Source organism: Cynocephalus volans, chromosome 15, assembly GCF_027409185.1.
Source record: "Cynocephalus volans isolate mCynVol1 chromosome 15, mCynVol1.pri, whole genome shotgun sequence".
NCBI lineage: Eukaryota > Metazoa > Chordata > Mammalia > Dermoptera > Cynocephalidae > Cynocephalus > Cynocephalus volans.
This window is the reverse complement of record NC_084474.1, coordinates 34707803-34735569: the sequence shown is the minus strand read 5'-3', so window position 1 is coordinate 34735569 and position 27767 is coordinate 34707803. Positions and strand designations below refer to the sequence as shown.

Here is a 27767-nt window from a genome sequence, read left to right as displayed (position 1 = left end):
AGGGCTAGAAGCGTAAATTTGGGAGTCATAATCACATGCTTATTAATGCAATGAGGCTAGAATAAAACTCATGAGTAGTGAAGGTAGATGGAGAACTGAAGAGGGCTGGGAATACACTTTAGGGAACTCTAACAGTAGAGGTTGAGGAATGGAAGCATCACCAAAGGAGACTAGGAAGGAATATCAAGTGAGAATGGAAGAAAACTAGGAGAGTGTGGTGCTGTAAAATCCAGTGAAACAAAGCGTTAATGCTGGAAATTATGGAAGCTCATTTTCCAAAGTTTCACTTATTAATAACTTAAAACTTGATATTCTAAGAAGAGCTTTATCAAATGGAAAAGAGGATAATTTTCTATTATGAGTCAGTTGCAGTGGCATGGGGAATGGAAAAGTTGTGAAAAGAAAATCAAGAATTTAGGTAAAACACTTTTAAACAAAAATGTCCTTAATGAGAAATAAGTACATGGGCTGGCTGGTTAGCTCAGTTGCTTAGAGCGTAGTCTTATAACACCAAGGTTAAGGGTTTGGATCCCCATACTGGCAAGCTGCCCCCCAACCCACGAAAAAGAAATAAGTACATAAGTACACAATGTTTAGACATAATATTTGTTATTGTGTTAACTACAGCTACAGCATCATGTAAGTGCAAGATGAATGATTACAGTTTAATATCAAATTCAGGTGAAAAGGGGAAAATACTTGATTCCTTACAGATTTTTAAAAATAGATTTCAAAATTTTTATAGGCTTAAAACTCATCATATTTCAAACAGAATTTTATAAATGATCATAATATTAGAATCAGAGAAGCTTACACATAAAATTACTTACTTGAATTCGTATAGTGTATTTTTATGGATACAGACTAGAACTCAGGTCTTCTGGTCACTGAGTATTATTTCTTATTGTAACACACTATCTTAAACACCTTACGGTCACCCATATTAGCAAGCTGGTGAATATAAGCTCAAGATACAAAAAACAAACAAACAAAACAACAACAAAAAAGTATTGCATTTCTATAAACCATTATCAAAGAGAGACCTTAAAATTCATTTAAAATAGAAAAAAAAATGTTACCTAGGAATAAATCTAAGACATGTAAGACATTTATAAAGAAAACTATAAACCTGTATGGAAAGATGTTAAGAAAGTCCAAAATAAAAGGAAAGATACACCTTATTTATAGATAGAAAGGCTCACCATAATGATGTATATTTTCCCCCAACTTAATTTACACATTTAGTATAATTCTAATCAAAATACTTAACTGAGGTTGTGTGGAACTATTAATGTTAAAATTTATATGAATGGTCAAATGTCCAAGAATAGCCTAGACACTCCTAAAGGTTGTTAATGTAGAAGGATTTGCTCATCAGATATAAAGTTATTGTAAAGCTATATTAATTAAGATGCTCTGGTCTTGTTTCAGAGTGTCACATAGATTGGCCATAACATATTTGGAAACCTCGTAAATCATAGAGAAGTCATTGCAGATTACTGGGATAAGAACGGACTACTTAATAAACGACCCTGAAAAACTTATGAAAGAAAAGAAATTGGGTCACACACACAAATCATTTCTGGATGGATTGATAGCTTGAATAGAAAACAAATGAGGGCCGAGCCCGTGGTGGCGCACTCGGGAGAGTGCGGCGCTGGGAGCGCTGTGACGCTCCCGCCGCGGGTTCGGATCCTATATAGGAATGGCCAGTGCACTCACTGGCTGAGTGCCGGTCACGAAAAAGACCAAAAAAAAAAAAAAAAAGAAAACAAATGAAAATCGACTAGAACTTGTAGGAGAAAATTTACAATGACATCTGTATAACATAGAACTAGAAAAGGGTATTTTTAGTAAGACAAAAAGGCATTAACCCAAAAGATAAATTTGATTTCATTAAAATTAGGGCCTGCTATTTATTACAAGGCACCGTTAAAAAAGTAAGACAAGTACAACAAGGGAGAAGTTATTTGTATCATACGTAGTTGATAAAGGATTGTTAATTTTATAGTATTGAAAGAACAATAAGAAATAAATAAGAAAAAGATAAAAAGAAAAACAGAAGATATTCCCCGTAATTTCACAGATTAGGAAACAGAGAATATTAAACAAATGAAACGATTTTCAACCTACTGGTAATTAGAGAAATGCAAATTAAAACTGGTATGAACTGAATTATGCTCCCCCAAATTCCTGTGTTGAAGTCCTAGCCCCTTATGTGACTATATTTGGAGACAGTCTTTTAAAAGTGGTAATTAAAGTGAAATGAGGTCATGAGTCTGGGGCCCTAATCCAATACGACTGGTGTCCTTAGAAGAACAGACACCAAGGATGCACACAGAGAAAAGGTCCTGCAGGGACATAGCAAGAACGCAGCCATCTGCAAATCAAGGAGAGAAGCCTCAGGAAAAACTAAACCTGCCAAAGCCTTCCAAGACTTCTAGTTTCCAGAACCGTGTGAAAATAAATATGCTGCTTACGCCATAGAGCTTGTGGTATTTTGTTATGGCGGCCCTAGCAAACTAACACAAAGATCAATTGAGGTTTTATAGCAACTGGATTGGCCAATCTAACTGGTGAGGCTGTGGAGCAACAGCACTGCAACTTGATTCAATGACTTTGGAAAACACTTTGATATTACCTTTTAAAATTGAATATTTGAATTCTCAAATACTCAGCAATTCTACTCTTAGGTACATCCATTAAGATAAATCCTGCACATGTGCACCAGGAGACATTAAAATTAATGTTTATGAAGTACTTCATAATAGGTCCAAAACAACACAAAATTGTCAAGAGGATAATAAATATATTTTTAATATTTATACAATACAATATGATACAGTGATGAAAATAATAAATACTAGTTAAAACAAAATGGATGAGCCTCAGAGACATAATATTGAGCAAAAAAAAAGCAAGCACAGAATACATAAAGTATGATACCAATTTTATAAAACTCAAAAATAAGCAAATCACATATATAGTTTAAAAATACACAAAAATTAAGTCAATGTTGAATATAAAACCAAGAGCAGAGTTACCTCTTTTGTGACAGCAGAAAGGTAGGACCAGGGTAGAGCACAAAGGAAGATTCAGCAGTGTTTATTCTATCTCTTATTTTGTGGTGTGTTTGCTAGAGTTTATTTTATTATTATGCTTCATAAGTTACATAGATTTGCATGTATTATTTTGTATGTATCAAATACTATATGATAATATTAAAAAAATAAAAATCCTGCAGATACCAAAGATATCTCTTAGACATTAATTACAGAAATGGGGATCCACTTTGAAACAACATATATCATAAATCTTTTGTACTATGAGACCATTTAGCTATAAGATTCTTCCTTTTTCATATGAGGACTTTGTGCTCCATAATGGGACCTCCTGCTTCAGGACAATTTTTCATCTTTATTTGAGTTATAGTAGTCTTTTGGCTGTCTAGAAATTCAATTTTAAAAACAAATGATAACTATGCCTCCTGTTCCCAAAAGAATACAAGAAAAGGATAGGACATGGGAAACAATCTTGTAGATTATTGTAATTACATACAAAGACAAAATAGTACATAGATAATGCCCCATCTAGCAACCCAGAATTATTAATAAGTTAGTAAATTAGTAAATACATCTGAACATCACACATTGAAAAAATAATAAAAATTCAAATATGAGTAGATTTCCTCTTATTCTGATATGAGGTCCAGGGATTTATTTTAGATCCTTACTTCATCTTCATATCTGGGGGAGTGTGTGTCTGTGTGCATTTTAGTCTGCAGTAAATTTTACATTTCTTTCTTTAATGAAATGGCTTTGTTCTCCCTTGGGAATGCAGAAGAGAGCAAGAGCAGATTACAGAGAAATAGCTGCTACAGTGCTATGGCTGTACTACCTTTGAAAAAGTATAAATAACAATTTTAACAGCTAGTGATTCTGAAATTTCTCTTAACTGTGTCACTATAAAAGTGTTCTAAAAAACATATTTTGCAAATAACATGGCTTAGAAGCTTATCAGAAAAATTTTCTACCCATATTCAAGTCATTTTATAGTAAATCTAACGTAGGCACTATAACTATATGTAAAGGATAACATTTAAGTTATTAAGAATCAGTCTCAAAACTAAATAAATTGTCAGCTACATCAGTAGTTTGAGATCCAGGCTTTTATGTCATGGATAGTTATGCTACAGACCTTAGCAAATATGGGGTCTATGTTGGTCTTATAATTATTGTTAGAATCATGGGGACTCATTCATTTATTCAACAAATTTTACTCCTTACATTCCATGTGCCAGTTATAGGGCTGGGTCCTGAAACTACAGAAGTCAACACACAAAGTAATACAAGGACAAACACCCTTTTTAACTTTTTTTCATCCATTCATCTATCCTTTGTTTGACACATGTCTCCATTTGATTACTGACTAGGGGTCAAGTGCTATGCTAAACACTGACTACATAACAGCAAATAAGGAGACTAGCCCTGGATTTTGATATCTCTACTATTGTCTTGCCGTAAAATGGGACATTTCTTTGGCCCATGTTTTGATCTCAAATTGCAAGTAAAAAGGGAGTTGTCAGTGAGATTCTGACATACATAGGTAAATGAAAACAAAACTGCTCTTTCACATGCTGCACTCTGCCCCCTTCTAACTTCCTCTGTACACTCACTTTGGTCATGCCAGGATCAAGCCTAGGCGTGCCCCAAGAAGAACCAACCCAGGTGCCTCCCACCGTTACTACTAAGTTGGCTATTTCTCACTTAGAACACTCTATGCCATCATGACCCTTAATTTTGATATGGAGGGTCATGGACACAACTTATGAAAATTACTTGTCTTAGGAGAAGATATTGAAAGAGTTAATCTGCTGCTCTCCATGCCTAACCTCCTGAGATTAAACCACAGGCTCCGACTTAGTAACAATGAGCTAAAAATGGAAAAGAAAAGCATCAGGCTGTTATTGTATTTCTTTCCCTCCAAGGTATTCTCTGATAAACACCACAACCTCCAAGGGAATTGTGAACAGTTTTTTAAATAGGGTAGGTTAGATATCCATCTTTTTTCAAACAGTCGTATCATATCCAGCTATCAGCACACTTAATTTAAGGTGATTGAATGTGTGAAATTTAATGTTCCTACCTGATTGGAAACCTTCTTGTCCTTAATTCATTGACTATATTGGATTTCTTTTTTTCTTGCAAATTACCTTCAGACTTCTACCAGAAACTGCTTCTTTGGGGAAACCAGGCCTTCCCAGATAGTCAGGAAACTGAAATAGAGAGAGCAAAGGAAAGGGAAATTATCCGTACATATAGATTTTACTTTTTTAAAGTTTTAAGTAAATGTTCAAGCATACACCTTCTAAACAGTATAGTGACTTAAGAGACATACACAATAAGTTTGAATAACCACAAAGTGCACGTACTATGACAAACGTACAAGTTGCATTTTGGGCCACTGAGCCAAGCAAAGACTTCACAAAATGTCCTGTTATTCCTTGTTAATTAAGACACAAAGTGAGGGCAAAAAGGCAAATTTTCTAAGTGGTGCTTTTTTTTTGTTTGTTTTTTTAATTCACTTCTGTTTTTCAGTCTTTATCAAGACTTCCTTTCTTTAGTCTTCACTTAGATCTTCAGGAAATTAATTTGACTAAACTTATTTATTCATTAAATAAATATAGAAACTTGTTGACGGATATTTCCCAGAGGCCTTTAATGTCTTTTCAAGCTTTGTCACGCACGAAAGTGTTTGTGTGTGTGTTGTGTGTCTGTAGCTCTTTTTGTGAAGGGATAGTGGGAAGAGGATAAATCTGTAGACTGCTAGTCAGTGGTTTAGAAAGATGGATATTAGAGTAAAGAGAAGCAAATGAAGCGCTTAAGTCCCAAGGCTGTAATTTAAAAATAATAATAGCATTTTCTGAGTGACTAAGAAAACAGTGTACTCAAGTTATAGTCACTCCTGTTACAGACCATCTGCCTATAAATTTCACATCATCATTAATAGGAAGCAAGGAGCGCTATCTCTTTTCTTCCACCCACTGGCCATTTTCATATAAGTTATTTCTCTCTTTAAGTTCATGCTTTTTCCCATCTGTTTAACAATATTAGGATCTAGGAGGAGTGACATATAATGAACCATCCCTTGGTACTGCTGCCAGTGATGGCTCTGTAAAGAGCACCATATTGTAAGCTGGCTAAAAATGGATTGGGATTGTTTCAAGTTTAGTTCCCCCAGAACCGAACCTGAGACAAGAATTTGAATGCAAACTATTTATTGGGGTGGTGGGGTGGGGAGTCCCAGAAAACTCAGGAGTAGAGTGGGAATTGAGAATAGATGCATAAAAGGAAGCTAATACAGGCCCATTACCAAACAGGTTACCCCTGCAGAGAACTGTTGTTAGTTTTTCAGAGGAGTTCGGTAACATCCTGCAGAACATGTCTCAGAGTTATTCCAATCGACAGGTGAGAAAGCTGAATTACTTATGCCAAATCCTTTCTGAAACTGGTTGAATGCTAGACCCAGGCACATTAACTACTGGGCACTTCTGGCCTGTTTGAAAGTAGGTGATAGCATGATTCTATTAGTATGTACTAGAATGAGGAATGCTGGGGAGATGTGGGGTGGGGTACTGACAGCATCTCATGCAGTGGCAATGGGGTAATAAAAACTGGCTTGTAAGTCCAAATGCATAACCTAAGTTCCTGGGTTAATAATTTCCCTTTGAGATATTTAAGCACTGATGTTTCAGTAACAATTTCCTCTATAAGATCAAGTCTAAGATCCTAAGTTCCTAATCTTCTGGGAAACTGTCAGTATCTTTGATAAACTCCTAACAAAGAAAGAAACAATTGAGATTTCAAGCTGACCATTCATTTAATCATTCATTCAACAAACATTTACTGAACACCTAATGTATACCATGGATTAAACTAGACACCAGTGTAGCTGTTATTAAAATAATTATATTACCAACTGGAATTCACTCTACTGGGGCATCCAGATAAGTAAATCTGTAATTACAATAAATCAAAAATTACAGTAAATCCAAATTACTACAGAGTGCTATGGAAAGACACAGGTAGGGCCTTAATCCATGCTGTGATCCAGTAGTAAATGAGGAGTATTAGCAGGTCTTTCTATAGAAGGCAATACTAGAGATAGGTATATAATGCAAAGGCAGGGTGAATTTTTCAGTCAAAGAGAAGAGAAATTCATAGTGGCAAGAAAAAGAATTGTTAAGGAACAGAATAGAAAGGAGTGCCATATACAACTGGCATTAAGAGTGCTAAGAGGAGTATATAAAAAAGAAAATAATGGAGAAGATGGTAGCAGCCAGATAATAAATGGTCCCCATATGTATGGTAAGAATGTGAAGGAAAAAGTGAAGTTATTGAATCATTTTAAATGGAAGGCTGAAGTTAGAAGAGAGAAAAATTGATTTGCATAACATGATCAGGTTTTTGTTTTTTGGAGAGGTAATTTTGGAATCACAGTGGCTAAATTGCTGGAGAAGGGTGGTTGTAATCCTGGGTACAGAAATATTAGTCAGTAGCTCATTAAGATAAGTCAAACAAGAAATTGGATATAAAATTTATGATTAACATTCTTTTCTGTCAGTACTCAAAAAAAGTTATGCCAATGCTCTGGCCTCCATAGTTTCAGATCAGAAATCTGCTGTCAACTTGAATTGTGTTTCTCTATAAGTAATGCATTGTTTTTCTCTGTGGGCTTTCCAGATTTATTTATTTACTCATTTATTTACTTTGTCTTTATTTTTCAGAAATTTATTTATAATGTGTTTTGGCATGGATATCTTTGTGTTTATCCTATTTGGGGTTTTCTCTGGTTTTTCGACATGTAAGTTTATGTCTTTTGCCAAATTTGTGAACTTTTTAGTCATTATTTCTTCAAATACTGTTTCATTCTCACTTGCTCCCTCTTTTCACTCTGGGACTTTAATGATGTCAATGTTAGCTCTATTTTTACTGCTCCACAGGTTCCTAAGATCCTGTCTCCCACCCCTAACCCCCACTCCAAGTCTATTTCTCTCTCTGTTTTTCAGATTTCGTAAGTTCAAATGATCTGTCCTCAAGTACACTGATTCTATGCTTTGTCATATCCACTCTAATTCTAATCTTGAGCCTGTCAAATGAGGTTTTTATTTTGACTACTGTATTTTTCAGTTCTATTATTTCCACTTGTTTTTATTTTGATAACTTTTATTTTTTTGACTTACATTTTCTATTTTTTTTCCATTTATTTCAAGTAATACATAATTGCTTATTGAAACATTTATGATAGCTTATTTAAAATTCTTGGCAGAAAACTCTAACATCTGATTTATCTCAGTGTTGGTGTGTGCTACTTTTCTTTTTTCATTCATTTTGTGATTTCCTGATATAATAAGTAATTTTCAATTGTATTCTGAACATTATGAGTACTATATGGCTCTGGATCTTATTTTATATCATCATCATCATCATCATCATCATTATTATTTAGCAGAAAGTTCTCCTCTATTAAGGTGTAGCATGAGGACTAAGTAGATGAGAATGTACAAATTTCCATTGGGCCCACTGACATCAGCCCAGAAAAAGTGAGGCACCGAGTCACATTACCTTACTGCAGACAAATGAGGTAGAAGTTCAGCTCTGCCTTTGGTCTTGCTGATAACTTCTCCCCAAAAGTGGAACCACTCATACCATCTTGTTGCCTGCAAGTGGGAGTGAAGGCTCAGCTTTCTAAAGGGCCCCCTGACAGCATGGGAGGGGGAAGTGAAGTGTTAGCTGTTTTTCTTCACATCACCACATTTCATTTTGCTGATGCTGGTGTGGGTAGAGCCTCAGCTCCTCACCAGGCCCTGCTGACACTAGATGCAGGGGAAAAGTGGAGTTCCTACTAGCTCCAACTTGTAACGTCCTGTTATGGATGTCAAGTAGAGGAGGCTAAGCTCCCCAATGGACCCCATGAATGTGGGAACCCAGTGGTAACTAGCTAGGTCTGCTACCACCTCCTTAAGTCCCCTTCCTGATAGGTGGAGTGAAGGCTCAGATCACCACTGGACCACACTGAAACAATCCTGGAGGGGGAACCAGAGTGCTGCCTGCTTGTAAAGGGCAGGGGAGGGGTGTTGTGGAAGATCAACTCCTTACTTGGTGCCGCCGAAATCAAAGGCACAAGGAATGGCTGCAATTACTCCTTTAGAGTTGGTGAGAGAAGTGTATGTATTGCCAAAAGGGTTTTCTGTTGTTAGCAATCCCTTTCCTCATATTATTATTAGGAGAAACAGGTTTTGATTGGAGCTTGTTTTGTCTGTGTCTGTTGGTGGTTAAGGATTGAAGGTTCCTTTAGTACCCTGTCTGGGATATACGGGAGGCAATACGGAAACGTAAGGAACTCATTATCGCATCATTTCTCAAGTCCCATGGTCCTCAGGAAGTCTACCGTCTAGTTTCTACCTTTCATTTTCTGAATTAAGTTCAAGGTTTTACTTGTAAATGGGAGGACCGGGGAGAAATATGGCTATTCCATCTTGTCAGGACCAGAATTCTGAAGGTCTAGAAGTCAAAAGGCACTGCTGGTTGTAAACTGAAGTTTGCTGGTATACTCCATACATTTTAGGAATTATTCTGCTAGATAATATGGCTTCCCAACAGATAAGCAAGGGAATAAGGATAGAATGACGCATGTGGTAATGAATTAGAGTTGGAGAAATCAGTATAAAACTCATGCTTAGCTTAATATAGATACCCATGACTACATATAGAAATATTTATAGACATGTGTACATACATGGTTAGTGAGCATACAAACATACATATATCTGCTCAGTCATCTGAGAAGAGCTAGAAGCAACTATTCCCTGGTAGCAATGAACACACCTAGCACGCAGGTCTTGGTGCCTAATGCCATTCCCCAATAAAAAATTTGATCTTCTTGGAGAAATGGCAGATTCCAGGACTGGGACAGGAAATATTAAAGATCAGCCTAGACCATCGTGTAGTGTCAGAAATTAAGGAAGTGATAAAATAAATAAATAAATAAACCAACATTGATTTGAGTCATGTCAAAATAGGACAGGAGACAACTGAAAGATCTTACAATGACCAAGCTTGAATAACTTAAGCAACAGAATAAATAAAGTAGTATTAGATTATAACTCAAAGTATAAAATAAAAATCCATGAGTTCTCACTAATAAAAATAAATGGTTACATAAAAAAACAAAAAGTTAAATGGGGGAAAACAGGCAAGTCTCCAGTACAGAATTACAAATAGTTTATGTAACTACTCCACTTTCAGGAGGGGAGCAAACTCCCCGCTCCTTAGTTGTGGGCTGAACACAGTGACTACTTTCCAAAGAGTACAGTATGGAAAGGGAAAAAAATAGTAACTTCACAGTGGAGAAAGCTGACAAGCACTAACTACCTCAGCCAGGTAGTCAAGGTCAGCATCGGCAGTCATAAGCCAAGTCAATAGTATGAACCTTTGATGTGATGTGGCAAAATGGCCCCTTGCCTCTGTGGTCTTCCTTTTTAAAACATATAATCCCATTTTTATCATGAGAAAAGCATAAGACAAATTCCAATAGTGGGACATCCTACAAGATTCCTGACCAGTATTATTCAAAATTGTTAAGGTCTTCAAAAATAAGGAAAGTCTGAGAAACTGTTACAACCAAGAGGAGCCTAAGGAGACAAGACAACTAAATGTAATGTAGTATCCTGATCGAATCCTGGAACACAAAAAGAATATTAGGTAAAAACTAAGGAAATCTGACTATAGTTTATCTGGCTTTAGTTAATGATAATGTATCAATATTTTTTCATTAATTATAACAAATATAACATACTACTATAGGTTGTTAATACTAGATGAAAATAGGTGTAGTATGTATAGGAAATCTTTGTACTTATCTTCTCAATTCTTTTGTGAAATTAAATCTTTTCTAAAAAGTCTATTAAAAAAAGCCAAGTGTTTTCTTGTCTTATAATTAGGTTTTTGAGTTCCCTAATGAATGGGTAAATTTGCTTTACCTTAATGATACTGATATTGAAGAAAACTAAATATCTCTAAAAGGGTTGGTAACTCCAATTCAATAAACAATAATTCTTGGTATCACTTTTTGGTAGAACACACTGAAAAAAATCAAAGCAAGCTGAATTTCTTTTCAGTGTTTAAGCTTTTATATGATTAATGTGTGCTAGGGGCATAATTCTACTTCAGAGGATAGCAATTATCATGAACATTGATAGGCAATGTCTAATGGATGGTGAAATACCAATGCAAGATGCTGTAATAACTTTCACTAATGTATTTTACGTTTTCAAAATGATGCATTGTTATTTCGCTCTATAAAGACTTCACTTTTATATATTTTCTATACACCTTTTCTCAGAAAAACTTAAAAGTTAATGGTTCCATATAACATAGCGTGATCATCGATTTAAATTGGAGGCTCACTGTGTTGGCACTTGTGCTTGTGGTTGATACTGGCATGCGTGTCACTTTTACAAATCCCTTCCATGGCAAGGTTTGATCTCCCCAGGGGAAATCTTTGACACAGTAGGTACCTAAAAATCACATGACATACAGCTTTGTAGCTAGATTTACAAGCATTCCCAGAGGCACAATAGAATATAGAAAAGGCCATTTCTCTCTCTGCCTTTTACTACTCAGAGGTCACTCACCATCTTACTTTTTATCAGTCAACTCTGAAATATTCCATAAATTTAGACTGTGTGTGTGTAGCTTAATTTTCTATCTTTATTATGGTTAATTCCATATTATTTTTATTAGTATCAAACACAGAAATCATCAGGGAATTTCATGCTTAACTTTTAAAAATAAGTTACTTGACACATTTTTCTGTGATTTTCAAAATAGAGCAACTCTTTCTAGGCTGGCCCTGGGCACACAAGTAAATTGGCCATTTTCTTTTTTTTTTTTTTTTTCCCATGGACCATTCTCTCATCTCTTCTATCATATTGTATTTGTTCTGCTTTCTCAAAAAGTAGTATCTAATCATTCATTCATGCATTCACTTATTCATTCATTTATTTTTTAAATAAATCTTTACTGAACCTATATAAGGCTAACACAAAAAGCAGAAAGCTAATCTGCCTTTTTGAGTAATGAGCTCCATCAAAATCTCTGCTAAAGGTGCTACTCAGTCTACAAGAAATTGTATTACCATGTGGGTGCTCACAGACTAAGGGAAAATCAAGACCTAAATAATAATTTAAAATTGATAAAATTACTAACCATATATTCAGTGCCTGCTTCATACCTGGCTCTGTAAACATTATATCAGACAGTCAGTAGGCTTGTTTTGAGGATTGCCTGATATAACTAGACATTTTACAGAGGAACATTTGCCCGACATAAAATGGCCCAGACACAGAAGAACTCAAATTAGAACCTTAGACTTTATAGAGCCAGAATATCTGTGCTCTTAATCAAAATAAATCAGTTTCTCTCTCTCTCTCTCTCTCTATCTGTGTGTGTGTGTGTGTGTAGGAGACAGAGGTGGGGGGAGAGAGAGAGAGAGAGAGAGAGAGAGAGAGAGAGAGGAACTTTAATACTTTAATAGAGAACTTCTGAGAAATGGCAAGTACTGCCAGGTATCCATTAACGAATAATTTAGGAACTCCTAACTATGCAAATAATTGTTCATCATAGGGCTAAATATTAACCATCTCTCAGTTTTGAAATCAAAAGGCTTCCTGAAGTTCAGTCCACATTTTATACTTAAGGCTAAATTATAATTCAATAACTAAAGAGTTCTTAAAATATTGGATGTGAAGGGTAAGATAAATGAATAAAAATGAGAATAATGGAAAAGAATGGCTAGCAATTTTAGGTAGTTTGCTTAATTTCCATTTCAGGAAAAATACAGCAAAAAAAGATCTTGAAATAAATTTTTTTTAAAACACATGTGCATATGGTCTTTTTCTACCAAATAACTTGGAAGTGTGAACTGTCATATAAGTCTAATCGTCTCTGACAACAGAATTGTTGGCTTTATTGGAAGTATGAAGTGTTACATGATGTAATAATCACAAAGTTTTCAGAAAAGAGGTAGGAAAAACACTCCTTTAATAGTCTCCTTAAAAAGAAAACTTATAAAATGAACTGTATTAAAGAATATTTTGAAATAAAGAGAAAAATTCCCATTACTGCTACAGAGATTTAAAAATTTTATTTTGGTTTAATTTTTTAAACAAATTCATCTGTTTATATAGTTGTCATAAGGTACATAATTTTTGAAATCACCTTTCTTCATTAAGCATTATTCTATCTTGCTGCATAGTCTTATAATTATAATTTTAATGACCATGTAATTTTCTAAGTGGATATAATTTACCTTACTAAATCATTTTCCTATTGTTGACAATTAAAGCTCTTTTCAAATTTTTGCTATTATAAATGACAGAGGAATGAACACTTTTATTTATTAATTTTCTAAATTTAAATTATTTATTAGAGTAAATTTCCAGAGTTATAATTAATGTATAAAAATTTATGAACACTTTTATCTTACTAGACATTGCCAAATTATTTTTCAAGTGATCAAACCAAATCAGACTGTGAAGAACTTTGCCAACAAAAGATATTATGATATATACTTTTTGATTTTGATAAATTAATAAATTGGAATCTCAGGTTCCATTTCTCTGAATTTTTTGCAAGCTATGAGTTTGCACATCATATTTAAGAGATCAGATATTAAAAGTTCACGGAAAAAAAATCTCACAGAAAAATAGAATTAAAAGATAATATGAATCTTTGCATGAACTTTTTAATACCCTCATAAATACATATAAATTTATATCTATATTTAAAACACTAAATATATTTTTTCTTAATTGTTTTCTGTCATCCTTTTCTGCCTCTTCATGACCTATGCCCAGGTAGCTAGAGAAAAATCATGTGACAGAGCAAATTGGTATTTCGATAAATTAATGATTACCAACCTCAGATGGGCTTTCAATACTGGAAATATGGATCTGACTCACCAGCAAGTTCTTTTTTCATTCTCCTTAAGGACTACTTTTTCTTTTTAAATATAAACTTTCTTTACTCTCCTCCCATTTCCCTCTGTCCTCTCTGCTTCCTTCTCTCAGCTGATGTGTTGCCTCCTATCTCATGAAGAAAATAGAAGCCACTAGTGAATGGCCCACTGTCAAATCCATTCATTCATTATCATCTGCACTGATCTACGCATTCCCTTTCATTTTAAGAATCAAAAGGTCATTTTCATTGTGCATAGAGGGTATTTCATTTTCTCTCTTCTTTTAAGGACTTCACAAGCACTGCATCTTCTGCATCCCACCTACTCCTGAGGAATTATTCCTATCAAAACTCAAGCTTGTTCTAGACTAGTAACTCCTACTTAAAATATTAAAAAGTATACACGCAACACAAAACCTTCCCTTGTTTTTTTAATATATTCTTTATCCAGTTCACACTTGAGCTCCTCAGAATTGTCATCTTCACATACTGTTTCCACTTCCTTGTGTCCCATTTCCTCTATAACGTACTTCCATCTGGCTTCCCCCACCCCAACCCCTTTGCCCACTGCTCTGAAATTTTACCCATGAAGGTCATCAGTGATCTCCATGTCACCTCAGCCAACGGATAGTTTTTGTCCTTATTTCTAGGCTCTTTCCTTCTTTCAAAAAGAAAACAAAGCAAAAAACACACAAAAAATTATTTTTATGCTTTTTAAATCCTCGTAATCTTCTATCTCAGTATATTTTACTGGCTCCGCTTCTTTAATCTGGTTTCTAAATACTCGTGTTCTGTTAGTTTCATTTACCTTCAATGGAATTTACAACCGTCTAAAAGATTATTCTCAAAATTTAGTTTTCATAATAATAAAACTAGGAGTCATAGTCAACACTTCTATAATGCTTGCCATGTGTCAGACACTATTTTAAGAGCTTTATATTTATTAATGTGTTTATCTTCCTCATAAACCTATAAGTGGTATTATTATTCTCACATTACAAATGAGAAAACTGAGGCACTGAGAGGTTAACTATAACTTACCCAAGGTCAGACAACCAGTAACTGGTTATGCCCCTACCTGAGTTAATGCTGAAATTTTAGAGTAGGTAAGTTAAATAATGTCTCACAGGTTGGTCTTAAAGAGAGTGAAATTTAATTAATTTAAAATTTAATTTAAAAGGACCAGAAACCAATGGAATGCTTTGTATTGAATGTGAACCACTAAATCATATGTTAGTAACTACATAAGATTGATTCTTATTGAATGGGATTTTCTCATTACTGTTTTTTTGAAAGAGAAATATTCTTGTTATAGTATTTTTTCTTTCTTTTTTTGCTCCTTCACATATTCACTCATTTATTCAACATGCATTTCCTGAGCATCCACCACACCCCAGTCTCTGCTGAAAGCCTTGGAAGATTTGGTCATGAACAAAAAGTACCAAGTCCTTGCTCTTAAGCAACGCCCCAGCTGTGGAGGGCTGTACGGCAAACATATAAATGAATTTTACAGAGTAAAAGAAATAAAACTGGATAATGGGATAGAAAGGTACTGAGGAGGCTGGTCTCTGTGGCCAAGATAGTAGTTGTGGCGTTTGAAATGAGACCTAAGGATCAAAGGGACAAAGCCATGAGATAGCTACAAGCTTGCTGTATCTGAGGACCTGAAAAAGGCAAATGTACCTGGAACAAGGTGAAAGTCTGGGAGAGACGCTAGAGGCGGCCAGAGCACAGGGTGCTTGTAAGTCTTGCTAAGTGGTTGATGTTTTAGTCTCTGCAATAGGTAGCCTTTAGAGGTTTTGATTCATGCTTTTGAAACCATCACCTTAAAGTGAAGTAAGTCAGGCACAAAAAGACAAATACCCCATGATATCACTCATGTAGAATCTAAAAAATAAAAAAAAGTTTTTCTCATAGAAGTTCACAGCAGTAGAGAGTAGAATAATGGTTACCAGAAGTGGGGTGGGGAAGGAAAAATGGTGGAAAATGGGTACAAAACTATGCTATCTACCCTAAAGGAATCATTGTGCAGTATATGCACATATTGAAACAACACACTATACTCCACAAATATGTACAAGTAAATGTTAAAAAAAGATTACTTTGACTATTAAGTCTCCTACAAAAAACAAAATAGCTGTGCCTCTATGAAGTATGGGTTGAATGACAATAAAGTCCAGTGAACTCAAAAATAACTGGTTCAATAATTATCACCAGTAAACTGCATTAATATGAGCTTGGTCACCCTGGGATCCTGGAGCATATGAAATAAGGGAAACCCAGCTGTTTCCAGACTAGCATGATTTTAAAAATTCCTAATATTGTTTGGGGTTCAGGAATATTATTTTATAACCGGGGAATGGATGAGAGGTTTAGGAAAAGAGGGTACAATAGTTGGCTTCTGTCTACTCTCCTTTCAGTGGGAGAATGAGGCATGACTACTCTGTTGTTGGTGTATTAACAGATTTGAGATCGAATGCAATCCAGCATAGCTTTGCTGAAAAACTACTACAGGGTTTTGAGCATCCACGGATTTGGGTATCTGTCGGGGTCCTGGAACCAATCCCCCTTGGAAACTGAGGGACGATCATATACATTAGGCAGTGAGCTGGGAATGGGGAGAAAAAGGGGATAATTAATAATGAGAGGAGTTATTACTAATATGAGCCAGGCACTGTGCTTAATGCTTTCCGTGCATTATCTCGTCTTACATTAATATTCACATTAACCCTGTGGAGGTAAGTGCGTTTATTATCCTATTTTCAAGATGAGAAACCTGATGCTTTTCAAGGGTTTAAGTCATTTCTCCAAAGGTGGCACAGCTAGTCAGGGATGTAGGCAATATTTTGACTCAGAAGGTTTGATATCAGTGGCAACCACTGTACTCTACTGACTGCAGGGACCCTACTTTAAAAGTTCAAAATTACACACAGATGAATGTAATTGACCCTAAGAGTATCTGGCAAAAACTGCATGGAATGATGTGGATTTATGGAAGATGTACTTGGAGTGGCGAAAATTGTGAAAGAGGGTCACAAAACATGCTGTCTGCGCTAACAGGCAACAGAAGCACGAAAATTAGCATAGGCCAGGGGGCAGGCTAACTGCATGATATTGAGGAGCAAGAAGCAGTGTTTCTTCTTCTTTTTCTTTTAGTTGTTAAATTGTATCTACTTCACAATATCCAAAGTAAATCATAATATAATGGACAGTTTGTGGACACATCTTAGCTTGAATCCTGACATATGTTCCCAGTATAATGCTGGAACCTAGCTGTGTAGTTAAGTCGGCTTTCACTTTCCTCAACCTTAAAACAAAACAGTTTTCGGATAGGTATAATTCAGGAATGTCTTCAGAGAAAATATTTAAAACCTTCTATGCCAGAGGAAAGATACTTTGCAAAAATCTACCAGTAGAATCAAGTTGCCACACCGATCATTTAGTGAGATTTCTACTGATATACCATCCCACATATTGTTTATGTATTTTTCTGGAAGAAGGCTCATAGAGTTTATCCATTCTCAAAGAATAAAGACCCACATTGATAAAGCAGAAAGAGCTTGGTTCTGGAATTAGATCAGCTAAGGTTTTGGTACTAACCAAAGAATTAAGTAAGAATTAAGTAACATTCTTAATCTTTCTGAGCCTGCCTTCTATCTGTAAATAGAAATAACACTATCTATAACAGAGGGATGTAGTTAAATTAAATGACGCATATAAAATGCTATATATCTTTCCAGACTATCTTGTTAGAACATGTCTAGTAAATGGTAAGTGCAATACTCTGCTTCCTTGGAATGGATGAAACCTGTTCTCATGTTCTTCGTGTTTCTTCTTTGTTTCTTTTTAGCCATTGGTCTAAATATCAAACCCACAGTTAGCTAAAAATTCTTGTTCCTTCACAGTTCATCTGCTTTCCCTATGTATTCTCCTTGATGAATCGCCTCAATATTGCTGGTGTTTGTCTCTTCAGTTATTACTGTTCATATGTTTAAGATATTTCAATGTGAGACAAATCATTACTCAAAGAAATAGCGGAGCTCACTTTGTCAAAGATTTCACCAAGACATAAAATACACCTTAATCAGAAGTAACTTTCAAAGAGGGGGAGAGCAATGATTCAAGATGTGGAGAGGAAAATCTTTTCTTTTTGTACTAAAACTGGGGGTAAAAAGACAGTTGACAGTAAGTCTAATTTACATTTCAAGATGGGTTTAAAAGAAAGTGTCACATAAATTTAGAATGATAAATACATCTGCTTTCTTTGAACAGTAATGCAGATTTGCAAATGTCCTTTTATGAAAGTGCCAGAAGGAAGAACAGTTTTGCCTGCTAGTTCCCAGAGTCTGTTCTAGCTTTAAAGCATAATAACTCTAAAATACAAATATAATTGGTTTTCTAGATGTGGCAATCAGGAAATGATTTGTGTACCAGCTATTTTAACAAAAGGCTTGCAAACACAATAAACAGTGAAAGTCAAAATGATGTCAAATACGTGTGAAAGCAGTGCATGTAGAATTGTTAATTACCTTTGGGGATTAATTATAATATTGCTTCAGAAATATTTGTGTGATTTATTCTTACTTAAATGGAAAACACAGAATCAGATGATCACTTCGGTACTGATACTTCCAAAAATCTTTATATGATAATATATGTGACGGGAATTAATAAAACTTTACAGAAAGAACTAATCTAATGAATTCAGATTTCATTTATCCCTTGGTATAAATAAATCAAATTGGGTTTTTTTTGACTAGGTTCATAATAACTATTGATAAAAGGAACTACATTTTTATTGTCGTTGTTGTTTTTTATTTATTTTGCAAGAATGTAAAACACTAAAAAGGCTGGGGTGGTTGGGGGGATACCCTATGGACTTGGGAAAGATGCTTCATGGCCTCTACCTCCATGACACAGGCATAAATCTTAGTTCAGATTTGAATGAGAACTTGAGATCAGTCATTTCAATACACCTGCAAAACAGTCATGTTCAAACATGAAGAGATGAATAGGTATCAGTGTATTTTCTTCCCAAACTGCATTGAAGAAACCACTCTTCAGTTTTCATCGAAACCTCAGTTTTCAGGCTATCAAAGTTCTTAAGCAAGCAATACAATGCTATACAGTAGTGCTACCTCCCTGCTTTGAATAGCTTCTCAGTCTTACTACCAGTGCCTTTCCCTTCTCTCCTTAATCTCTTGATCAAAATTCAGCCATCAGCCCAGACACCTCTTTTCATTTCATTGCTGGTACCTGATCATGTCGATATTTTGATCACCTTAGCTATTTCCCAGGGTAGGTCATAGTATATATGTGAGATTTAAAGAAAATAATGGTTCTGGTATTATTTAATGACTCTGCTTCTTTCACACACCTGTGTTCTTTGTTCCCATCTGGGGTAAAGGGAATAAATGAACATCTGTTGATTATCTACAGTGAGAGGCAGCGAATTAGTGGGTATAGAATTAGTGGGGCTCAAGACTGAAACTGACCTGGGTTTGAATTCCATCTCTGCCAATTACTTGGACCTTTTATGCCTCAATTTTCTTACTGTCAATTTGAGGTAATAAATATTTCAGGGACATCGTAAGGATTATAAATAATTAAAATAGCATTTGGATTCAGCAGAGGCATTTATCACCCAATTTAATGTAAAATATCAGATAATTTGATTTTGTTTTGAGAATCTGACAATGGCTTTGCATCCCTTCACTAAAAAACAAAAAAACTGTGCACAACATTGTGTGTGTAACTCGAAGCCTTTGCTAATACAAAGCCAGACAAACTAAAGGCTGTAGTTGGTACAAACAACTCAGAAAAATTTTTGCAGAGGAAAGAGTTGTAGTTCTACTTGAAACACAGATACCATCTTGATGAAGGACAAGCAATATTTTAATGTGGTCAAAATTTGGGTCAAAACTTCCACAATTGTGTCTCCCCAAGGTCTTGGGATTTAAACTCCTGACATGATTGTCCCCACCACAGGCATGAATACCTGCAAAACAACCTGCAGTGGAAGAGCCTCATTCACTTGTCTATAAAATGGGTATGTTAATACCATTCTGACAGGAGCATTATGAAGATTATTAGAGCATAAAAAATCTCTCCTGGCACCTGACAGCCATGTAATAAATCTTTCAGCTCTTTCCTTTCTCTTTTCCCTTCTTTCTTTACTTATTTCCTTCCCTGCCCTGCGTTCTCTTTTTGCTTCATGTACCACAATGCTGAAGTCCCACAATACTTTTACTCAGATAATTTCATGTAATTTCTAGCATAATAAACAAAGAAAGCTTAATTAATTATCGAGTAAACAATGCCATTATTTCTTTGTTTTGGTAATCTGATTTGTCCAGATAAGTAACTCTTTGATCCTCCTTTACTACCAGTTGCTCTTATCCATGGGCACAAATTGTATTATACGTATACAGTATTAAGTCCCTGGAAAATTACCTGTGGTGCCAGTTTGAGTTCTATATATATGTTATAATTTTCTTAAAACTAAGCTGTTATCCTTTCTCCTCCTCCTCCTGTTTTAATGCCCTCAACACATGGCTTCTAATTAGTAGTTACATTAATTGGCATTACGTTGATTCTTCTTAGCTTTTTCCTTGATTATAACAAGTACTATCTGAATCTGAAGTTAGTGAGATGGAAAAAGAACTCTTAAAAATGAATTAGAAATATCTAAGCAGAAATTTTTTGCAATAAGGATATTAATCTCTGAGTGTTTAAAAAAAAAGTAGAGAGTAGAAAAATGTTTACCAGAGGCTGGGAGGTGCAGGGCTGGGGGAGAAAATTAGGGGTGAACTAATGGGGACAAAACTATGCTATCTGCCCTAAGTGAATCATTGTGCAGGATATGCATGTATTGAAACAACACACTGTACCCACAAAAATAAATATAAATAAAATCAAATTTAAAAAAAAGTGAGATGGGCTTTCTGAGTATGAGGAAAATTGGCAGGAAAACAGAATGAGTAGGGTAAGCTATGCACGTAAAGAATTAGTGGAAGCTTTGACAGTAACAAAACTAGGGAGATTAGAGTCAATTAATTAGTAGTAAGGAAAATTTTGTAATGTGTTGCCAGTAATTGGCCAACTGGAGTAATTAGGCTTGCAAACAACAGAAAGCAAATCTATTGTTTCTGCCAGCTTCTTCTGCTTGTTATAAGATCAATTCTCTCCTAGTTGATGAAACAATAAAAATTAGTGTTCAAATGGAAATGTCATCAATGTAAAATATGGAGATATGTGAAAAATACTATAGTTTCTTCATAAATATAGTTTTATATAGCATTGTCAATTCCATAGTAAAAATTATTCATGTGAAATGTAAACATTCATGCAAAGTACATTAATATTTTAAACCTCAAGAAATTAAAAAGGATGGCTATGTCTTGGGGAACTTCGTTTTCTTTGTAGAGTATTTTAGAGCCAGTCATTTTTTGATTAAGAGCTACAGTATGGTAGAGAAGGCCTGCATTCATATTCATAACTATGAGGCAAATCAAAGAGCTGACTTGTCTAGAATAAGTGAGTGCTTTTGAACAGAACACCTGATAAGAAAAACAAAACACTTGATAAGAAAAACAAAATCCCACGTTTGTTAAAAAATAATTCTAAATAATGGAATGTTAGAAAATTAATCATTTACTTTCCATCTAAAATGATAAACAATTATTAAATAATGACCATGTAGATAACAGGGAGTCTTCTTTTGCTGTCTGATTCTGTTAAAAGAAAAATGGATCCATATTCAGAAATCATTTTCAAAGAAAATGTTCTTCTGGTAACTTAATAAACATAATGGGTAGTAAGATCAGTTCGTTTCAATTTATATAACTGCTAACTATAAAATAATAAAAGTCTAACTATAAAATAATAAAAGTCAGTGTTTTTCACTTTTTCATTTTAACTTTGTATATGAAACAAAGAAAACAAACTGTGCTTTTTATTATATTTTATTTTTTACTCAACTACTGCCAAAATTCTTGACTGATAGTATTACCTGATTTGTCCTTTCAGGACAAATTCTTGCATACAAGCGCCATAAAGGAAATCAAATAAAATAAATCAATTGTCTTGGGAGACCTTTCAGGGAAGTCACTGCTATTGATTCAGCCTTCAAATATGACCCAATTTAGCAATACAATGATGTTGATGTTTATAGTTTCTTCTCAGTGCAGTAATAACTTTAGTGGGTTTAAATGTCTTTTCCTGGATGACAGAAGTGGCTTCTATATAAACACACACGGACACAGGCATACACATTATCTTGATATTTGCTTTCCTTTTGTAATTCCACACTGAACTTTCCCTGCCATTCAACAACAACAAAGCCACTTTATCCAACTCCTTTTCCCTGTTGGGTGGTTTGGGTTCAGAAAACAGAACAATTTTAGGGTTCTTTTAAGTAAACTTACTTTCTATTTATGAAAAAGTAGAAATGATTTTTGTTTTTGTTTTCTGATACCTTGTACCTTTTGTACAGTTACTTTTCTCCAACTACAGGGCTTGTAGAACTAGTTTTATGATCAGGAGAAGCAGAAAAGTTTTGCTGCCTAAAAATGTCTTTCCCCTACCAACTGATCCTTGGCATTCAACTCTCATACCTTTATCTGAGAACCTCATTTCTTTAGCTCAAATCTTTCTTTCCCATTGAAATTCGAATATCTGTACTTTTAGATCTTAGTCATTTTTACTGCAGCAGGAATGATCCAAAAGCAAGTTTCGATGATGTGGAGGAGGGAAGAGAACTCTAGGGCATACGGTTTCTGCAGAGGGTATTAGGTAACAGAGAGGATACAGTAATAAATAGAATCAAAGGGGAAAGAAACTCAGAAAGTGGAGCTTGATGAAACCTAAGCAGACATCACAGTTTTGCCTAAGGTCTCTCCTAATTAGTTAGAAAAGAAGGTTCTGAAGGTAACTGCTATTTGCCTGAAAAGCATAACCTATGAGTGCTTGATACCCCTGCATATTACAGAATGTATAATATCACTCAAACAGTGCTGGGAACACAGGTTCCCATAGGCCTCAGGCATGCACTGTCTTGTAGCCAGCACACTTTAAGGATCAGAAACTGCACTATAGAAATCTGGTTCATCTTATCTTAAACTCCATTTCCCAAATTTAAAACAATTTTTAAAATTATACCCTTTAAAAAGACCACAAAGAGACTGTAAAACTAGTCATTGAGGACTGGCCAGTTAGCTCAGTTGGTTAGAGTGCAGTGTTGTAACACCAAGTTCAAGAGTTTGAATCCCTGTACTGACCAGCTGCCTAAAAAAAAAAAAAATTAAATAAATAAATAAATAAATAAATAAATAAATAAATAAATAAATAAATAAATAACTCATTGAAAAGAACATAACATTTACTATTGCAATACATTATGTACAACTTATTGACTGTTTCTCCTAAGTATTTCTTTATTTATTCCATAATCTAAAATTTATATTAGGTATAACTACAATCTGATTCTGGTGTCAACCACAAAAGCCTCGCTTAGGAAGTTGGTGAAATCCTTTGCTACAGAAATATCTCTACCTTATATCATTATTTCTATATTAGTGGCATCCACATTCCCCAGCTGGTTACTTTTCACCCTGGCAAACTTCTAATAAGCTACTTCCTTGAATCATGGATAAAATACAAATTACAGAGAATTCTCTATTCCCATTCATAATTTTAAAATTTTCAACTAGAAATGCAAAGCCTTCATCATTGATTTCCGCAGCTTGCTCTCTTCCTCAGGCTACTTGCTTCTTAGGTCAATATAAGTTCCTGGATTTAAATATCTGTGGCTTTCCTCTAAAGTGTTCTCTGTTAAAGGCTTTCTCTTCCTTTAGAATCCTTAGCAGGAAAAGAGGTATTCAGAGGGAAAGAAAAGAGTGTCTTCCCCACTCTTTCGCAGTCAAAACTTTTAGGCTACATCCTGGGCTGCGTACTCAAACCTGGCCAGGTATCAACTAGTGGAGATACAAAACAATTTTTCACTTATTCTCAATTACAATATTTCCACCAATTTCTCTTTCTTTAAAAACTGCAATAAGAGTCCACTATGGGTGTGGTGCATGATTCTGCTCTGCCTTATGATCTTAGACTTGCTGCTTCCAACATCTATATGAATACAATCTTTACCAACTGCTGGGTGTCAGATTTGTTTGCTGCTGTTGTTTCCAAACAGACCAATGTCATGGGGCATCTCTTGAAGCTATTTCTTTGCTCTGTCAAGTATTTCTCTCCCTTCCTCTCCACTCTTGTGTTCTCCTGCCTATTTAAACTTAACGTTTGTAAATAGTCCACTGGGTTTGTTTTGTTGGTGCACTGGCTGTTTTCCAAGGTTTTGTGGTTGATCTTGTCTGACTGTTTATGAATAACCTTCTGGTGATACTATGAAACTTCTCAATTTATTCCTAAGTATTTTATTTTTTTGTTGGCTATTGTAAATGGGCAATCTTTCTTAATTACTTTTTCTGTCAGTTCATTGTTAGAATATAGAAATGCTACTAATTTTTGCATGTTGATTTTGTATCCTCCCACTTTGCTAAAATCATTTATTAACTCTAAGAGTTTTTTTGTAGAGTCTTTGGGCTGTTCTATATATAGGATCATGTCATCTGCAAACAGGGATGTGACAAATCTCTATGATGAGAACTAGAAACCACTGTTGAGAGAAATTAAAGAGGATACAGAAGATGGAAAGATATCCAATGCTCTGAGATTGGAAGAATTAACATTGTGAAAATGTCCATATTACCCAAAGTGATCCACAGATTCAATACAATCCCCATCAAAATTCCAATGAAATTTTTCTCAGATTTGGAAGAAACAATCCTAACATTCATATGGAAGAACAAAAGAGCATGAATAGCCAAAGCAATCCTGAGCATAAGAAATCAAGCCAGAGGCATAACACTACCTGACTTTAAACTATACTTCAAAGTGATAGTAACCCAAACAGCATGGTACTTGTATAAAAACAGACACATGGACCAATGGAACAGAATAGAGAATCCAGAAATCAACCCATGCACCTACAGCCATCTGATCTTTCACAGAGGCTCCAAGACCACACACTGGGGAAGGGACTGCCTCTTCAGTAGATGGTGCTGGGAAAATTGGACATTCATATGTAGGAGAATGAAACTAGACCTGTGCCTCTCACCATATACCAAATAAACTCAAAATGGATTAAAGAATTAAATATATGTCCTGAAACAATAAAACTCCTTAAAGAAACCATAGGGGAAACACTCCAGAAGTAGGGTTGGGTACAGACTTTACGAATATGACTCCAAAAGCACAGACAACCAAAGGAAAAATAAACAAATGGGATTATATCAAACTAAAAAGCTTCTTCACAGCAAAAAAAAAAAAAAAAAAAAAAAAATCAACAGAGCAAAAAGACATCCAACAGAGTGTGAGAAAATATTTGCAAAATATACATCTGACAAAGGACTAATATCCAGAATATAAAAGGAACTCAAACAACTTAACAGTACAAAAGCACGTAACCCAATTAAAAACTGGGCAAAGGAGCTGATTGGCATTTCTCAAAGGAAGATTTATGAATGGCCAAAAGACACATGAAAAAATGCTCAACATCACTCAGTATCCAGGAAATGCAAATCAAAACCACTTTGGGATACCATCTCACTCCAGTTAGGATGGCAAATATCCAAAAGAGAATGATAAAAGCTGACAAGGATGTGGAGAAAAAGGAACACTCCTACACTGTTGGTGGAACTGCAAAATGGTGCAGGCTTTATGAAAAACAGTATAGAGGTTCTTCAAACAACTAAAGATAGATCTACCATATGACTCAGTTATTCCACGGCTGGGTATATACCCAAAGGAATGGAAATCACTATTTTGAAGGGACATCTGTACTCCCATGTTTATTGCAGTGCTATTCACAATAGCCAGGAGTTGGAACCAGCCTAAATGCCCATCATCGGATGAGTGGATACGGAAAATGTAGTATGTCTACACAATGGAATACTAATCTGCTATTAAAAAAATGAAATACTATCATTCTCAGCAACATGGATGGACTTAGAGAGAATTATATTAAGTGAAATACACCAGGGATAGAAAGAGAAATACTGCATGTACTCACTGATTTGTGGGAGCTAATAAAAATAAATAAGTAAAGGAACGAATGAGGGGAGTGTGGGGAAAGAAGACACAACAATCACAACAATTCCTTGGTTTTGTTAAGACATGTGAACAGACATGATATTGATGGGGGAGGGGGGACAAGGAGGGAGGAAAAGGAGGAATTGATAAAGGGACATGAAAATCAACTATATCGTATATTGATATATTACAATAAAATAAGAAATGAAAAAAAAAACTTCTCAAGAAAGGGAAAACATATATGCTCATCAACACTGTTCTAAAGACTGTGCAAAAAAAAAAAGTCCAATTGTTTTTAAACAGAATAGCTTACTATAAAGGGCTGCAGCATATTACTTAAGCACCTGTATGTTTTCAGCTTTTAGGGACTAAAAATCAGCTCTGCAATATATAATCAGACACAAAGAAAAGCCAAAAAGAAGCCAGTAATAAAATTTTTCTGCCTGATGCTCAAATGGTATTGGTGAACAAGCCTGCTACTTCTCATATGTACGTAAAGACAGTGGCCAAATAACCAACTCAATAAAATGACCAACTCCTCTGTAAGAAAAAAAAGTTACACTACTTGAGTGATGGACATGGACTCAGAAGTATTAGATCTGGAAAAGATTTTGGAAGTCTCATTTTACAGAAGAGGAATATGAGGACTAGGGTGTAAGGTATCAGAGCAAGACACAGGACTATGATCAGAGGTGAGGTTTTTTGCCTCCCCATCCAGGACCATAAGCTTCTTCTTTCACTAAACGTTTTGGATGTTTATGTGTTACATCAAAAGAGGCCACATGCACCAGATTCATTTCCATTATTATTAAAAGAAACAAGACAGTGCTTTTAGAGGTATTGCAGTATAAAGTCAGCCTATTCTGTCAAACTAGTAAAAAAAAAAAATTCAATCTCATTCTCTAAAAGTCAGTGCTTTGTAGGCTTTATTTTAATTTAATTTTATTTTTTTGCTGAAAGGGAATTAGATAATGTATGTTTGTTTGCCTGTGTGTATAATTATATATTACTCAAATTGAAAAGATAAGAATACAATTTTTGAGGTTTTTGATACTCTAATTACATGTGATGACATGATAATAGAACTCTTGCAGTTAACCAAATATTTTGCAATATTTAGTTTTGTAATAACATTCTTTTCTTTATATATCTCTACAGTTTTAAAGACAATTAATGGAACAGAGTAGAGATATTACACATTTTTGAGCTAAACTTGATAAATAATCTTGTTTTAAGTGCCCTAAATTATGTAATAACTAAAAGTACCACTGCTCTACGTGCTCATGTTTCAAAGCTGTTCATGTTTAGCTATGAAATAAAGCTAAAAGTTAAAATAAAGTTAAAAAACTCATTCTCACCATGATATATTGTCTTTTCACTAAGATTCAGTTCAAAGAATTTGCTTCTTTAAGGTTTTGATCATTTTTCACAATTGTTCCCATGTATGTTCCTGTTAAGAGTGCCTGCTTTTGTTGCTAAGCAACCTTGCAGTACTGTTGGGACATGATGCTGAATTAACAATTACTTCAAACATGTCTGTTTGGCTATGGCCCCTTTAAGAATACCTTAATATTTTGTCCGAGAGGCTGTACAGGGTGTTTC

At 34.9% G+C, this 27767-nt stretch overlaps 1 protein-coding gene across 1 annotated transcript in view; it reads right to left on the bottom strand.

The window, feature by feature from the left end:
• PKIA (cAMP-dependent protein kinase inhibitor alpha) overlaps positions 1-27767 on the bottom strand; it is an 86717-nt gene that overhangs the window by 24481 nt on the left and 34469 nt on the right. The window contains exon 2 of the mRNA XM_063079452.1: positions 5146-5275. The gene's annotated coding sequence lies outside the window, so the exon portion shown is untranslated. The remainder of the gene's footprint in view (positions 1-5145; positions 5276-27767) is intronic.